Here is a 17,046-nt window from a genome sequence, read left to right as displayed (position 1 = left end):
TAACCCCACTCATGCTGGTTCATAAAATGATGAAATTCAGGTTCGTTAACAGTTCGATCATAAACCCTCTCTATAACAAACTTCCATTTAAGGAACTCGACATATTTACCCCTAACAAGAAGACTAGCGAAACTAATTTGTAGAGCAGGGTAATAAAAAGGTTATAAAACGTATAAACCAATTTCATCATCTTCAAACTCATTATCACTATCTATATTCGGTTGAGAACTTGAACCTTCACAACGGCAGAACTTTTTCCTATGAGCAATTTTTGGTCAAAAAGCAACAGAGAAAAAGAAGAACTTACTTGGTTCACGAACTGATTAATGGCAAACCAACACTCGAATTTCAAATAACCGAAAGATTCTTTACCCAACGTTCATAAGCTTCCCCTGAAATCAATGTAACAAACCAACATTGATTTGGTTCGGAAACGAGAGGTTGATGAAGCAAGAGTATGAGAACTGTTTGAGTTTCTCGTGCGTTTACGAACTGAGAAGAAGGAAGACGAAAGGTGAAAGAACCAAAGAACATCTTTCTCTTTTATGTGTCGAGTGAAAGATTTTGACACGTTCGAAAACTGGATTCGTACGTGAGAAGGCCCTGATTCAACGTGTGTGAACCACTCGTGTGCATAATAAGGACTTGTTTGGAACAAGTATGGAGCCTTAGCTCAACAATCCTTTGATTTGGATTAAAAAAAATTGTAGATAAAAAATTGTTCACGCACATCATGACACCAAGAAAGAGCTTCTTTCTAACCACTCTTACATCTCACAGTGTTGAGAGAAACCCAAGGAACTGTTTTTATAGATTTTTCAAAAACCTTCCATAGAGCACAAGAAAAATTGTGTGTCTGTTTTCTTATTTTGTAGCTTATAAGAAACAGTTTCTGCAGATAATTTTCAGTATTGAAAAGGGAAACTCTTTTGATGGAAAGAGACCTCCTACTTTCTTCATAAGAAGGGTCAATACTATTATCTTGGTAAGAAGTATCTGGAAGTGACCAATGAGTTGGTTCATGCTTAGAGGTGGTATATCCGGAGGGTTTAAACTTAAACTCTTCTTATAACCTGTTTAGTTGGCTACAACTAATTGGATACACAGAGGAGAAGTATTTCTTTCATTGATTAGAAGATCAATGTCAACCTCAACATGAATATTATTCATTATAACTTGAGTTAGCCTGTCAAGAGAATCTTGTTCATTCTGAAAATAAGATCAACGTCAGAAGATAGGCTTTCAAGTTTCTTTTCAATTCTTAAGAAGATTTCAAGGGATTTTAAACCTGGTGGTGGTTTAGATAGAATCTCTTCAATGGACTTAATTAAATCAGTCATAGAAGTGAATTCTGAAATCCCTGGATCCGGTGGTGCACTTATTGAGATAACACATCTGTCCATAGAGTCAGATCGCTACAAACACAGACTTGTAAGGTCTTAAAACGTGTTTGCCCGCTCTGATACCAATTGAAAAAGTGGGGGTACAACAACCACACCAAATATTTCGCTTAGCAATCTGTATGGACAAACTCCAATATACTTTCTAGAGAATCAACTAGACAGTCAGACTCAATCTAGATAAAAAGTATATCAAAGAGTTTATATCTCAATCTCTCGATTTGACATATACTCAAGCAAATACAAACCTGTGAGTCTTTATCAAATACTATAGAGATAACTTGGATGGTACCAAAGACCAATATCCAAGTGTCAATCAATTTAAATCAACAACCAAAAGGTCGGATATTCTAATTGATTGAAAAGCGCACAACCTGTGATATTTCAATTATATAACAAAATATAATGCGGAATAGAAATAACACAGACACCAGAATTTTGTTAACGAGGAAAGCGCAAATGCAGAAAAACCCCGGTACCTAGTCCAAATTGAAAACATACTGTATTATGCCGCTACAGACACTAGCTTACTAGAAACTAACTTCGGTCTGGACTGTAGTTGAACCCCAATCAATCTCACACTGATCCAAGGTACAGTTATGCTCCTACGTCTCTGATCCTAGCAGGATACTACGCACTTGATTCCCTTAGTTGATCTCACCCAAAACTAAGAGTTGCTACGACCCAAAGTCGAAGACTTGATAAACAAATATGTCTCACACAGAAAAGTCTATAAAATTGAATAAATCCATCTCCCACAGAAATACCCGAGAGTTTTTGTTCCGTCTTTTGATAAATCAAGGTGAACAGGAACCAATTGATAACACGGACTTATATTCCCGAAGAACAGCCTAGTATTATCAATCACCTCACAATAATCTTAATCGACGCGGCGAAAGAAGATATTGTGGAATCATAAACGATGAGACGAAGATGTTTGTGACCACTTTTATATCTTGCCTATCGGAGATATCAATCTCAATCCAATCTTTGCGATTGTACTCGAACGATAGAAATAGCAAGATCAGATCACACAACTACAAGAAATTAATATCGGTCTGGCTTCACAATCCCAATGAAGTCCTTAAGTCGTTAACCTAGTTTAAAAGAAGAAAACAAAGGTTAAAGAAGAATAAACTCTAGCTTACACAACTAGTAACACACGTAAGCTGTGGGGATTAGGTTTCCCAGTTGCTAGAGTTCTCCCTTATATAGTCTTACAAATCAGGGTTCGCAATCAATGTTAGCTTGGTAACAAAGCATCCAATACTCACCGTTAGATGAAAACCTGATTAGATTCAAGCTAATATCTTTCAACCGTTGGATCGAAAACTTAGCTTGTTACACACAAATGAAATGCACGTTTTATGTTTGTGTAACCATACCCAAACTTTTACATTTGTTGGTTCAACAATAGTTAACCAAATGGTTATCTATATGAGCACTTTCATATCAACCATATTCTTCTTCACCATAACTAGTTCAAATAACTCAAATGTACTAGTTAGAGAGTTGTTCAATTGCAAGGAAATCTTACGTAACTACATAAGACACAATTGAAGCAAAAACGATTTGATTCACTCGAATCGGTTCATGAACTTTATAGCCACGATTTGCAATTAGCATTCCTTAGTTTATATAAACATGAGTTCACAAAAAATAGTATTTAGATATAACCTAATTCAAGTTCGCGGACTTGGTTCGCGGACATAAGTTCCCGGAAGGAGTTCTCAAACTCCAGCAGATTTTCTCGGGTCGAGAACTTCCGCCAGTTCGCGGACTTAGTTCACGGCTCTTGTTCCGATTCTCTTGATCAAAAAAGTTCGCAAAATTCGGTTCAAGTAATAAGGACTTATACATATATGTGTTTCCACAACAATGATTATATCCATCATTGGTTATATAATCTAAATTCTCATTTCAATCATTGAAATATTCTTAGAGGACATTATATAGTTGTTATTCACAAACCATTTTTCGTCAAAGCAATTTTCAAAGTGATTGAAACATAACATGACTTTCGTCACTGGGTAAAGATGAACTTGGCCAAATCGAAAGTTTACCAACACATACTTCGAGAAATAGATAGGCGAGTTAAACTCAGCTCGAAATAGCAAATATGTATAATCAAAGTCTATATAGCAAAACGACTTTTGTCTCAAGATAGGAAATAGAGTAGATAGACTTTTGAGTGATAGTAAAGTTCAAGTCTCCACATACCTTTTTGTCGATGAAGTTCCACCAGTTCCTTGAGTAGTTTTTCTTCTTGTATGATGATCCGCCATGGAGTTCTTGAGCTCAACTTTACATTCTATCCTAGTCCGATACTTAGTTATAATAGACTAGAAATCAAGACTTATAGTTTTGATGACTAACATTGACAAACATGCTTGAGATAGCAACGCATGCGAGTTCGACCGAGCAATGCTTTAACAATCTCCCCCTTTGTCAATTTTAGTGACAAAACTATCAATACATATGGAAAACAAAAAAGATAAAGAAACTTATGTAGCTCCTATTCCACATGTCTAATCTTCAATATTACTCGAAATCTTCGTCACTTCCAAGTACTCCAATGATCCCAAAGGTTGTAAGTTCAGCATCATCATTGTTGAAAATCCGTAGCTATAACAATGAGAAAACATAATTCTTGATCATTGTTATACAGTGGCATAGTATCATTACACATCATCAAAGTTCAATTGTATCACAACTTTGACAACAATAATATGGTGATATGAATCACTCACCCTTAGTCAATACTCCATCTCACATGGAAACCACTCCCCCTTATATAATGATCCGAAAACCATATGTATTTGTAGTGTGAACTACATATTAATTCTACCTCTTTTTTGTCAATAAAATGGGCAAAGGTACAAGAACGGGATCCTAATGAAATTTCCCAAAGAGACGTTTCATGACCAAAAGTAAGCACATATCATCTTGTTTAGATGCAATCATAAATCCGAAGCTAAATGCATTCATCAAGGAGTTTAAAGATACAAGATAACCCCTATAATATTCTACAGCCGCACTCCCCACAAAGATTTGGCAATTAAGCACAAGTTCAATTAAGAACTCTCCCCCATAAAATATAATTCCCGAAAGAACAACAAGAGCGACCTTAATTTCAAAAGAAAATAAGGATTTCTTTGGACATAACAAATCACATACAAGTATGAATTTGAATCCAGAATACTCAATTAAATTAACCATAAGAAAACCCATGATTAATTTAATCGGAAATGCTCAACATAAGTGAACTTATGGAGCCTCAAAAAATACTCAATTAGATTAATCACAAGAGAACCCGTAATTAATCTAATCGGAATACACAACCAAACTAATCACAAAAAGTAATCAATTTAATTGGACATGCTCAACATAAAGTACATCACGGATCAACAACTAAGCTAATCATAAGAAAATAATCAACTCAGTCGATAATGCTCAACATAAGACACCTTACGGAACAACACAGTATATACAAAAATTATGGATCAGGGAAGATCAATACTGCGAAATAAGCAAGGATTCATTCTATTTTCCATCACTATTCGCATAATGACATTCAATAGACATAATCCTTGTAAACAAAATATTTTAACCTATCCTCCATCAATAATTGACATAACAGGCTTAACTTTTGTACTGTTAAAAGTCCATTCATGCTTTTATCAATACATGCATATCGACATATAAACGAGACAACTTTTGACATGGTTTATTTGTACTTCTCATGGAACTATCATATGTAGCAATTTTGAAGAAAAAAAACATTCAAAGCTAAACATAAACGTTATTATAAGCATAACAACAGCAGTTCAACATAAGAAGTTTATCAGATAATAAAAGAACTAAGCTTGATTGCGATTATATTTCTCAGCAATATTACACACATGTTCATTTAATTCGGGATGAATTTCCAACACGTAGCTTAGTTGTTCCTGAAGGCACTCAATTCTTTCATTAAGAAAATTGTCTTCAGAGGAGGCTGGCTTCTTCATCTTGTTTATGTCAGTCTGAGATAGAGGAGAAGCATAAACAGTGCAGATACCAATTGGTTTAACCCGAAATTGATTGCAGATTCTACTGATAAGACAAGAGAACTTAAGATTCTTTTTCTGCGAAACCAGATGAATCATCTGACGAATAATCAGACAGCAGAAATCAATCTCTTCGCCTGAGATAAGATAGCAAACTATCTCAGCTAGGGTTCTACTCCAGAGATTCTTATCAAGTGTACTTGGAATCAAATTTGTAACTGCCAGTTTGGTGAAGACCTTCAGATGAAAGCTGATGTTGTCAATAGATAACTTGCCTCCTGACCATGATTCACTTCTATTTAGAAGCAATTCGGATAACTGAGCCCGAGTTGGTCTGAGATTCTCAGGTTGAGGAATTTCAAATGAGCGATCAAGTGATAAGTTCAACAAATATGCAATCACTTCACGATTTACCTCAAATGTTACCCCTCCAACCATTGTCTTGAAACAACAATTGACTTTGTTAGCATCACGCAGGTTAGCATAAAACTGGCATGTCATTTCAGGATATGAAGACCCAAGACTATCATGAACATAACCCCACTCATGCTGGTTCATAAACTGATGAAATTCAGGTTCGTTAACAGTTCGATCATAAACCCTCTCTATAAAAACTTCCCTTTAAGGAACTTGACATATTTATCCCTAGCAAGAAGACTAGTGAAACTAATTTGTAGAGCAGGGTCATAAAAAGGTTGTAAAACGTCTAAACCAATTTCATCATCTTCAAACTCATTATCACTATCTATATTTGGTTGAGAACTTGAACCTTCACCACGGCATAACTTTTTCCTAGGAGCCATTTTTGGTCAAAAAGCAACAGAGAAGCAGAAGAACTTACTTGGTTCACGAACTGATTAATGGCAAACCAGCACTCGAACTTCTAATAACCGAAATATTCTTGACCCAACGTTCATGAGCTTCCCCTGAAATCAACGTGACAGACCAACATTGATTTGGTTCGGAAATGAGAGGTTGATGAAGCAAGATTATGAGAACTGTTTGAGTTTCTCGTGCGTTTAAGAACTGAGAAGAAGGAAGATGAAAGGACCAAAGAGCATCTTTATCTTTTATGTGTCTAGTGAAATATTTTGACACGTTCGAAAACTAGATTCGTACGTGAGACGGTCCTGATTTAACGTGTGTGAACCACTCGTGTGCATAATAAGGACTTGTTTGGAACAAGTATGGAGCCTTAGCTCAACAATCCTTTGATTTGGATAAAAAAAATTTGTAGACAAAAAATTGTTCACGCACATCATGACACCAAGAAAGAGCTTCATTCCAACCACTCTTACATCTCACAGTGTTGAGAGAAACCCGTAGATTTTTCAAAAAACTTCCACAGAACAAAAGAAAAATTATATTTTTGTTTTCTTATTTTATAGCTTATAAGAAGTAGTTTTTGCAGATAATTTTTAGTATTGAAAAGGGAAACTCTTTTGATGGAAAGAGACCTCTTAATTTCTTCATAAGAAGGGTCAATACTATTATCTTGGTAGGAAGTATTTGTAAGTGACCAATGAGTTGGTTCATGCTTAGAGGTGGTATATCCGGAGGGTTTAAACTTAAACTCTTCTTCTAACCTGCTTAGTTGGCTACAACTAATTGGATTACACACAGGAGAACTATTTCTCTCATTGATTAGAAGATCAATGTCAACCTCAACATGAATATTATTCATTATAACTTGAGTTAGCCTGTCAAGAGAATCTTGTTCATTCTGAAAATATAGATCAACATCAGAAGATAGGCTTTCAAGTTTATTTTCAATTCCTGAGAAGATTTCAAGGGATTTCAAACCTGGTGGTGGTTTAGATAGAATCTCTTTAACGCTCCTAGAAGTGAGTTCTGAAATCCCTGGATCCGGTGGTGCACTTATTGAGATAACACATCTGTCCATAGAGTCAGATCGCTACAAACACAGACTTGTAAAGTCTTAAAACGTGTTTTCCCACTCTGATACCAATTGAAAAAGCGGGGGGTACAACAACCACACCCAATATTTCGCTTAGCAATCTGTATGGACAAACTCCAATATACTTTCTAGATAATCAACTAGACAGTCAGACTCAATCCAGATAAAAAGTATATCAAAGAGTTTATATCTCAATCTCTCGATTTGATATATACTCAAGCAAATAGAAATCTGTGAGTCTTTATCAAATACTAAAGAGATAACTTGGATGGTACCAAAGACCAATATCCAAGTGTCAATCAATTTAAATCAACGACCAAAAGGTCGGATATTCTAATTGATTGAACAACGCACAACCTGTGATATTTCAATCATATAACAAAATATAATGCGGAATAGAAATAACACAGACACCAGAATTTGTTAACGAGGAAACCGCAAATGCAGAAAAACCCCGGGACCTAGTCCAGATTGAACACACACTATAGTATGCCGCTACAGACACTAGCCTACTAGAAACTAACTTCGTCCTGGATTGTCTTGAACCCTAATCAATCTCACACTGATCCAACGTACAGTTATGCTCCTACGTCTCTGATCCCAGCAGGATACTACGCACTTGATTCCCTTAACTGATCTCACCCACAACTAAGAGTTTCTACGACCCAAAGTCGAAGACTTGATAAACAAATCTGTCTCAGACATAAAAGTCTATGGAATTGAATAAATTTGTCTCCCACAGAAATACCCAAGAGTTTTTGTTCCGTCTTTTGATAAATCAAGGTGAACAAGAACAAATTGATAACCCGGACTTATATTCCCGAAGAACAACCTAGTATTATCAATCACCTCACAATAATCTTAATCGACGCGGCGAAAGAAGATATTGTGGAATCACAAACGATGAGACGAAGATGTTTGTGACTACTTTTATATCTTGCCTATCGGATATATCAATCTCAAGCCAATCTTTGCGATTGTACTCGTACGATAGAAATAGCAAGATCAGATCACACAACTACAAGAAAGTAATATCGCTCTGGCTTCACAATCCCAATGAAGTCTTTAAGTCGTTAACCTGGTTTAGAAGAAGAAACCAAAGGTTAAAGGAGAATCGACTCTAGCTTACACAGCTAGTATCACACGTAAGGTGTGGGGATTAGGTTTCCCAGTTGCTAGAGTTCTCCCTTATATAGTCTTTCAAATCAGGGTTTGCAATCAATGTTAGCTTGGTAACAAAGCATTCAATATTCGCCGTTAAATGAAAACCTGATTAGATTCAAGCTAATATCTTTCAACCGTTGGATCGAAAACTTAGCTTGTTACACACAAATGAAATGCACGTTTTAGGTTTGCGTAACCGTACCCAAACTTGTACATTTGTTGGTTCAACAATAGTTAACCAAATGGTTAGCCATATGAGCACTTTCATATCAACCATATTATTCTTCACCATAACTAGTTCAAATGACTCAAATGAACTAGTTAGAGAGTTGTTCAGTTGCAAGGAAATATTATGTAACTACAAAAGACACAATTGAAGAAAAAACGATTTGATTCACTCGAATCGGTTCATGAACTTTATAGCCACGGTTGCAATTAACATTGCTTAGTTTACATAAACATGAGTTCACAAACAATTGTCTTTAGATATAACCTAACTCAAGTTCGCGGAATGGGTTCACGGACTTAAGTTCCCGGAAGGAGTTCTAAAACTCTAGCAGATTTTCTCGGGTCGAGAACTTCCGCCAGTTCGCGGACTTAGTTCACGGCTCTTGTTCCGGTTCTCTTTATCAACAAAGTTCGCAAACTTCGGTTCAAGGAATAAGGACTTACACATATATGTTTTTCCACAGCAATGCTTATATCCATCATTGGTTATATAATCTAAACTCTCATTTCAATCATTGAAACATTCTTAGAGGACGTTATATAGTTGTTATTCACAAACCATTTTTCGTCAAAGCAATTTTCAAAGTGATTGAAACATAAGATGACTTTTGTCACTAGGTAAAGATGAACTTGGCCAAAGCGAAATCTTACCAACACATACTTCGAGAAATAGATAGGCGAGTTAAACTCGGCTCAAAATAGCAAATGTGTATAATCAAAGTCTATACAGCAAAACGACTTTTGTCTCAAGATAGAAGATAGAGTAGATGGACTTTTGAGTGATAGAAAAGTTCAAGTCTCCACATACCTTTTTGTCGATGAAGTTCCACTAGTTCCTTGAGTAGTTCTTCGTCTTGTATGATGATCCCCCGTGGAGTTCTTGAGCTCAACTACACTTTCTATCCTAGTCCGAGACTTAGCTATAATGGACTAGAAATCAAGACTTATAGTTTTGATCACTCACATTGACAAACATGCTTGAGATAGTAACGCATGCGAGTTCTACCGAGGAGAATCGACTCCAGCTTATACAACTAGTATCACACAGGAGGTGTGGGGATTAGGTTTCCCAGTTGATAGAGTTCTCCTTTATATAGTCTCCAAATCAGGGTTTGCAATCTAAGTTACCTTGGTAACAAAGCATTCAATATTCACCGTTAGATGAAAACCTGATTAGATTCAAGCTAATATCTTTCAACCGTTAGATCGAACTTAGCTTGTTATACACAAATGAAATGTAACTTCATTTAGGTTTGATTAACTGTGCCTAAACGTGTACACCTAGTTGGTTCACCAATAGTTAATCGATGGTTAGCCATATGAGCACTTTCATATCAACCTTATTCATCTTCACCATAACTAGTTCAAATGACTCAAATGGACTAGTTAGAGAGTTGTTCAATTGCTTAGATCTCATAGAAGTATATAAGACACAATCGAAGCAAAAACGATTTTGATTCACTCGAATCGATTCATGAACATTATAGCCACGGTTTGGAAATATTGCATTTCTTAATATATATATATATATATATATATATATATATATATATATATGTGTGTGTGTCTTAATTCATGAATAAACCGTTTTTAGAAAATAACCCACTTAAGTACGCATACCGGTACGCATACTTAAGTACCCATATTGAGATTGTTTTTAGTTCACAAACTCCAGCAGAAATTCACGAGATGTGAACTTCCGGAAGTACGCGTACGGGTACGCGGACTTAGATTCGGACATCCTAAACCAGTAATGTACGCATACTTTGGTTCAAGGATTTTGGACTTACACAAGTATGAGTTCACATACAATTTTTATATGCATTCACAGTTATTTATTCTAAACTCTCATTTCAATCATTGAAACATTCTTAGAGGATGTTATATAGTGGTTATTCACACACTAATTTTCATCAAAGAGATTTTTAAGAGATTGAAACAATCAACATGACTTTCGTCACGAGTAAAGACGAACTTGTCCAAAGCAAAAGCTTACAAACACATATTTCGATAAATAGATAAACGAGATAAACTCGGCTTGAAATAGCAAATGTGTATAATCGAAGTCTATATAGCAATACGATATTATCTCAAGTTAGGAGATAGAGTAAATATACTTTTGAGTGATAGATAAGTTCAACTCTCCATATACCTTTTTGTCGACGAAGATCCACCAGTTCCTTGAGTAGTTATTCGTCTTTGCATGATGAACGCCGTGGAGTCTAGAGCTCAACTACACTTACTATCCTAGTCTGAGACTTAGCTATAAGTAGACTATAAATCAAGACTTATAGTTTTGGAAACTAAACTTGAAAAACAAGCTTGAGTAGCAATGCTTGCGAGTTCGACCGAGCAGTTCTCTAACAATCTCCTCCTTTGTCAATTTTAGTGACAAAACTACCAACACATACAAAATAAATAAACTTTGTAGCTTCTCTTCCAAATGCATGATCTCCTTGGTTCTTCAACATTACTCGAAATCTTCGTCACTTCCAAGTACTCCAATAATTCCAAAGATATTCAAATCAGTATCACCGTTGTTGAAGATCCGTAGCCATAACAATGAGAAAACAAAAGCTCTCAATCATTGTTACATAGTGTCATAGTATTATTACACAACATCAATGTTTAATTGTATCACAACTTCAACAACAATACTATGGCAATATGTATCACTCCCCCTTAGTCAATACTTCATCTCACATGAAAAATACTCCCCCTTACATAATGATCTGAAAACCATATGTATTTGTAGTGTGAACTACACATTAAGTCTCCCCTTTTTTGTCAATAAAATTGGCAAAGGTACGAAAACTAGTAGGATCCTATGAAATTCCATAGAGACACTTCATGACCAAAAGAAAGTACATATCAACTTTTTAGATGCTATCATATAGTCGAAACTAAATGCATTCATCAAGGAGTTTATAAAGATACAAGATAACCCCTACTATAATATTCCATAGCCGCACTCCCCAAAAAGATTTCGCAATTAAGCCCAAGTTCAATTAAGAACTCTCCCCCATAAAATGTCATTCCCGACAGAGTGACCTTACTTTCACAAGAAAAGAAGGATTTCTTTGGACATTAACAAATCACATAAGAATATGAATTTGTATCCAAAAATCTCTGTTGATGGTGGATTTTCAACAAAGGTCAAAACCGTAAAATCATGATGCTTGTTTTTGACACGGATTTCCGGCATGCAACGATTCATATTTTACGAAGCCATGATGAAATTGTATGTCGAAAGGCCTCCACTAGATGAGCGTTCGATCCCGGACATTTCATCGTGCCCTCTATGTAGAATAACATAATTGGGCAGTTATCCGTAAGATTGAGAGCATTAACGCCTTCAGGATGTCGGTGATACTCACTGTTCCCTGACTACATGAGAGAGACCCCCCTCTACATAGAAGAACGATTGGGCGGTTCTCCGTAAGATTGAGAGCAATAACGCCTTCAGGACGACGGTGACACTCGTTGTTCCCTGACTATGTAGAGAGACCGTGTATAGACCCAGGCGGTTCTCCGTAAGATTGAGAGCAATAACGCCTTCAGGACTTCGGCAACACTTGTTGTTTCCTGACTATGCACCTCAGAACGGGTATGACGCTTTAACTGGCTAATATCCCTTCTGCAATAGATTAATTCTACTGTGACATTCACCACTGAATTCCTAGAAGATAATATATTTTATCTCATTACTCCGATTTCATGATCGAATCCACGGCTGATCTCATGGAATGGTAATAGATAATCTCATTACTCCGATTTCATGATCGAATCCACGGCTGATCTCATGGGATGGTAATAACTACTTTCATTACTCTGATTCTGTGGTCGAATCCACGATCCCATGGAATGGTAATACCTATTTTATTATTATTACGAATTCATGGTCGAATCCACAGCCGATCCTATGGATTGATAATAATAAACTACTCACTTTTATTACTCAATTTCATGAATCATTCTCCACTGAATTTCATAAATTAGTAATAAATACTCAATGATCGGGCATCTGAACTATCACTGAGTAAGTCCCATCAAATAGTGCAAGTATACTCAACCATGATGCACGAACGAGCACCCAAATGCTCGAACGAGCATCCAAAATATGGACAAATGAGGAATTCTACACAAAATAGGAGAGAGAAAATAATAACATTAGAATAATGGAGAAGCGCCCATGGGCCGGGCCCGCCGGCCATGCCTTAGCCGTGGCCGGTCCTATGCTTCCCCATTATTTTTCCTTATCTTGTTATTTTCATAAACTCATGAAGACTCCTCCATTCTAACAACTTTCCTTGTTTGAGCAAAACTCATGGTTTCTCCATATTTTCGTGGTTTCATGAAAAATAATAATATAAAATAGAAAAAGGTGTTGCGGGACCAGGCAACTTAGCCGACCGGCCATACCTTAGTCTTGGACATCCCCACACCTTGCAATCCCTAATCTCTCATAAATTGTTATTTCTCTCATCTCATGAAACTTCCCTGTTTCAGCAAAAATCGTGGTTCTCCATGTTTACTCAAATATTGCGCAAACCACAAAAAGGCCCAAAGTTAACATGGTCACATGACCAACTAGGCTACTCACGAAAATATATTAAAATATTATTATTTTAATATTCGCGAAATATTGATCAAACGGGCATACTTGCTCATTCGAGCAAAATCGAGAATTTCAGTCAAAGACCGAACTCTTCTGAAAATCCAAGATATTGCTCAAACGCAAATCAAAAAATGCCGAAACTCTCAGGATTGAGACTCGGGCATTATGGTGACACGAGCATGCTCCCTTGACCGACCAAGGGCGGCTCTAAGGCTTGCAATGAACCGGTCCCACACGTTTTCATACTTTTGACCTAATTTGCGCAATCGCTCATATTGGGTCCAAACTCTTCACGACCAACTCGAGGTTTGTGCAAACGCCCATCAGTTGTACCACGACCACCAAGGCACGATTTCATGCCATCTTGGTCGATCCCTCACCTTTTCATAATTATGTTTTATCACTTAATGCTCAATCGAGCACTATTGACGAAATCGGCGTTCAATCGTCATTCTTTCACTAACTGGTCAATCCAGGACCCTGATGCACGCTCGCTCGAGTGATTGGGCATCACATGGACGTCCATAGTTCCATGTGGTCGGTCCCCTATCACTCAGTGACCTATTTTCATCAATTCATCAATTAATGAACAATTGATCAAAAATTAGGGTTTCGAACAAACGCTCAACAAATCATCATTCTGAGCAAGTTCAAAACACTGATAAATTTATGTTGATCCATCAATCAACATCTGGATTAATTATATAATATTCGGTAGTCTATCAATATTTTAATTAATATTTTATGTTGATCCACCAATAAATAAATAATTCTTCGAATTGAGCAATACTTGCTCAGTCGCTCAAATATTGATCCAACCATCAATATTCAGTAATTTGTCAGTAATCCATCGAATTGAGCAATACTTGCTCAATTGCTCGAATATTGATCTATCAGTATTTAGAAATTCGTCGAATTGAGCAATACTTTCTCAATTGCCCAACTATCAATATTCAGTAATTCGTAATACTTGCTCAAGTGCTCGAATACTGATCCAGCTATAAATATTCAGTAATTCGTCAAATTGAGCAACTTGCTCAGTCGCTCAAATATTGATCAGTAATTCGTCATTGAATTTACAATATTGCTAGTACGTGCAATGTCAATATCATTTAAACCAGTCTTAACAGACATGTTCAATCCATGAATCGTTGAGCATTCATCACTCATGCTCGATTAAACAAAACCTAGACTCATTGTTTAATCAGTCAACAACTGACTAATTAATCCACGTCTTTCATGCAGACTCCACGATTCATGAGACATTAATCACGTCACATGGGGGGAGATCACTTAGGGTTTTGGTCTGGCGGCCTACGACATGTGGATACATCCACGACGAGAAGTGTGAGTAAGTCGTGCAAACGATTGAAGGAGTTAACAAAGTAGTGGGTGGGCGGTTAACCAAGTATCTGCACGACCTGGAACTGGTTTTCACCACGATTCCCACTTTCCCACTCTTTCACTCAAGAAACCGTCACACTTACAGGGATCAATGTGTTTACTATTCTGGCAATATAAATAAGTCCAAATCGAGGACAATCGAATATTATCATCATTCGTCAACAACTCGATTAAAAACTTATTCACAGAACTCAACTTCAACAGTTCACCAGTTTGCAGAAACCTTCAACACATCCACAATCATTGGTCATCATTGGTCCCACACAATTCTCAGCTTCCCTCCTACAAATCAACCCATCTCCCTATTTGTGACCGAATTGACTCTGGAACGGCCATTTTCTTGGTTTAGGCCGGAGTCCTATAGATTGATCCCTCGAATCTAAGCACTCCCTTTGCAGTGCATCTGTGTGAGGTTCAGCAGTTTGCTCGGTTGAGGAATCTCGATCGTACGCTCGACTCTTCACTTTCCTAAAAAACCAGCAAACCATTTTCCCCCATCCACAGATTGGCGACCACAGTGGGAGATTAATCTCTCGGTTGCAATCTCACATTTTCGCAAAATGGTTGATCTTAGGTCAGGTTCAGTTACAAATCCTAACACAAACAACACTAGCACTAGCAACGACGATGGTACTCCAGAAACTACTCCTGCTGTCAACACCGGTGTTGTTGATACCCCTCCTCCTCAAACCAACGTCGACAACCATCCCCTGTTCGGCCGCTCTCCCAAAGAAATTAGAGAAAATCCACCTACTATCGGTGATCTCATGAAGGTGCAAGAGACTCTTGCCAAGAACCAGATTGACATGGCTGCAACACAAAAAGAGTTGTGCAATTATCTCAAAACTCTCACTGACAAGATGTCAGAGAAAACTCAAGATAATGGATAATCCAAAGAGACATCCTCGACTGCTGATCCTGAAGTTACTCCATTCCATGTAGTGAACGATGATGAAGTTCACAAGGCTGCAAATAACCCACCAACAAAGGAACCTGCAGGCTTCATCACTTGTAAATACCTGGAATGCCTCATGAAGGATTGTTGAAAAGAAAAGACATCATATTTCCATCGTCACCAACATCCACGGTACAACAAACCAAGAAGCATCATCAGTTGGGGAGAATTGATTAATGCTTTCTGCATAAAGTACTTCTTCGTTTCAGAATAGGTTACCCTCTCAGACCTGGGAAGAATGTTTTAGGGGAACAATGAGCATGCCAACAATTATATGAAGAGGCTCAGAGTCCAAGCTTTAGATTGTCACCTGAATATCACTGAACAACAACTGGGGACTTGTGCATCAATGAATGGTCCCGGTTGACAGAGCCCTGCTGGAAAATCTTCGGTTCCAGACTTTCTCAGAGCTTCATGAAGCAGCCAAACGATCAGCGACTACTGCACCTGCTTTACTGGAAAGAGCAAAGTCTGCAAGGTCGAGGAACCTCGAAGCAGCCGACGCCTAACCAACAGTCAGTACAATCTCCAGCCTTTAGAAAACTTTGTTGCTGGAAGGAATGAAAGGAAAGCGGAGACACATAGCGCTTCTCCAACATCCCAGGCTCCTCTGGAGGCGCGAAGAAAAGATAACCAATCCTGAAATGCACAAATCTCGACCCGACATCAACGAACGGGGAAATGATCAGACAGACTCAAACTTCTCTCTTCTCATGAAGGAGTGATCGAGTTACTGGAAGTCTGGGTTCAAGATGGTACAATCAAATTGTCGTTCGTCAGGAGAGAGCCAACTGGAGAATAAATGAATAATCCCAGGTATTTCTGCCTTCATAAGTTCACCAATAATCCAACAGGTGACTGCAATATTTTCAAAGAGAAGGTTGATCCATAACAGCTCCAACTGGGGACTGAAGGAGTACACAAGAATCCTCTCTCAATCAGAGACCATGAAGGAACGCTTATAGATGCTTATGGCTACATCACTCTCAAGGTGAAGATAGGTTCAACCTGAACCGATGCCAAGTTTCACATAATCAGGAAGATCCAAGATATGACGCGATAGCATGGACCCATGCTGAAAACATGACTACAAACAAAGCGTCTTTTGTTTCACATCTCTCCAACAAAGAAAGTTCTGATCCAGAAGATTTGGCGGACGTTCCATCATCAGAGCACTTGGAGAAATTGAAATGTCACAGGTTGTGCGTTGAATCAATCAATTGGTAAATCCAACCTTTGGTTGTTGATTGAAATTGATTGATACTTGAACATTGGTCTTTGGTACCGTTCTAGTTAATTTCTCTTGTGTT

Source organism: Papaver somniferum, chromosome 11 (assembly GCF_003573695.1).
Source record: "Papaver somniferum cultivar HN1 chromosome 11, ASM357369v1, whole genome shotgun sequence".
NCBI lineage: Eukaryota > Viridiplantae > Streptophyta > Magnoliopsida > Ranunculales > Papaveraceae > Papaver > Papaver somniferum.
Note: the sequence above shows the minus strand (reverse complement) of the source record.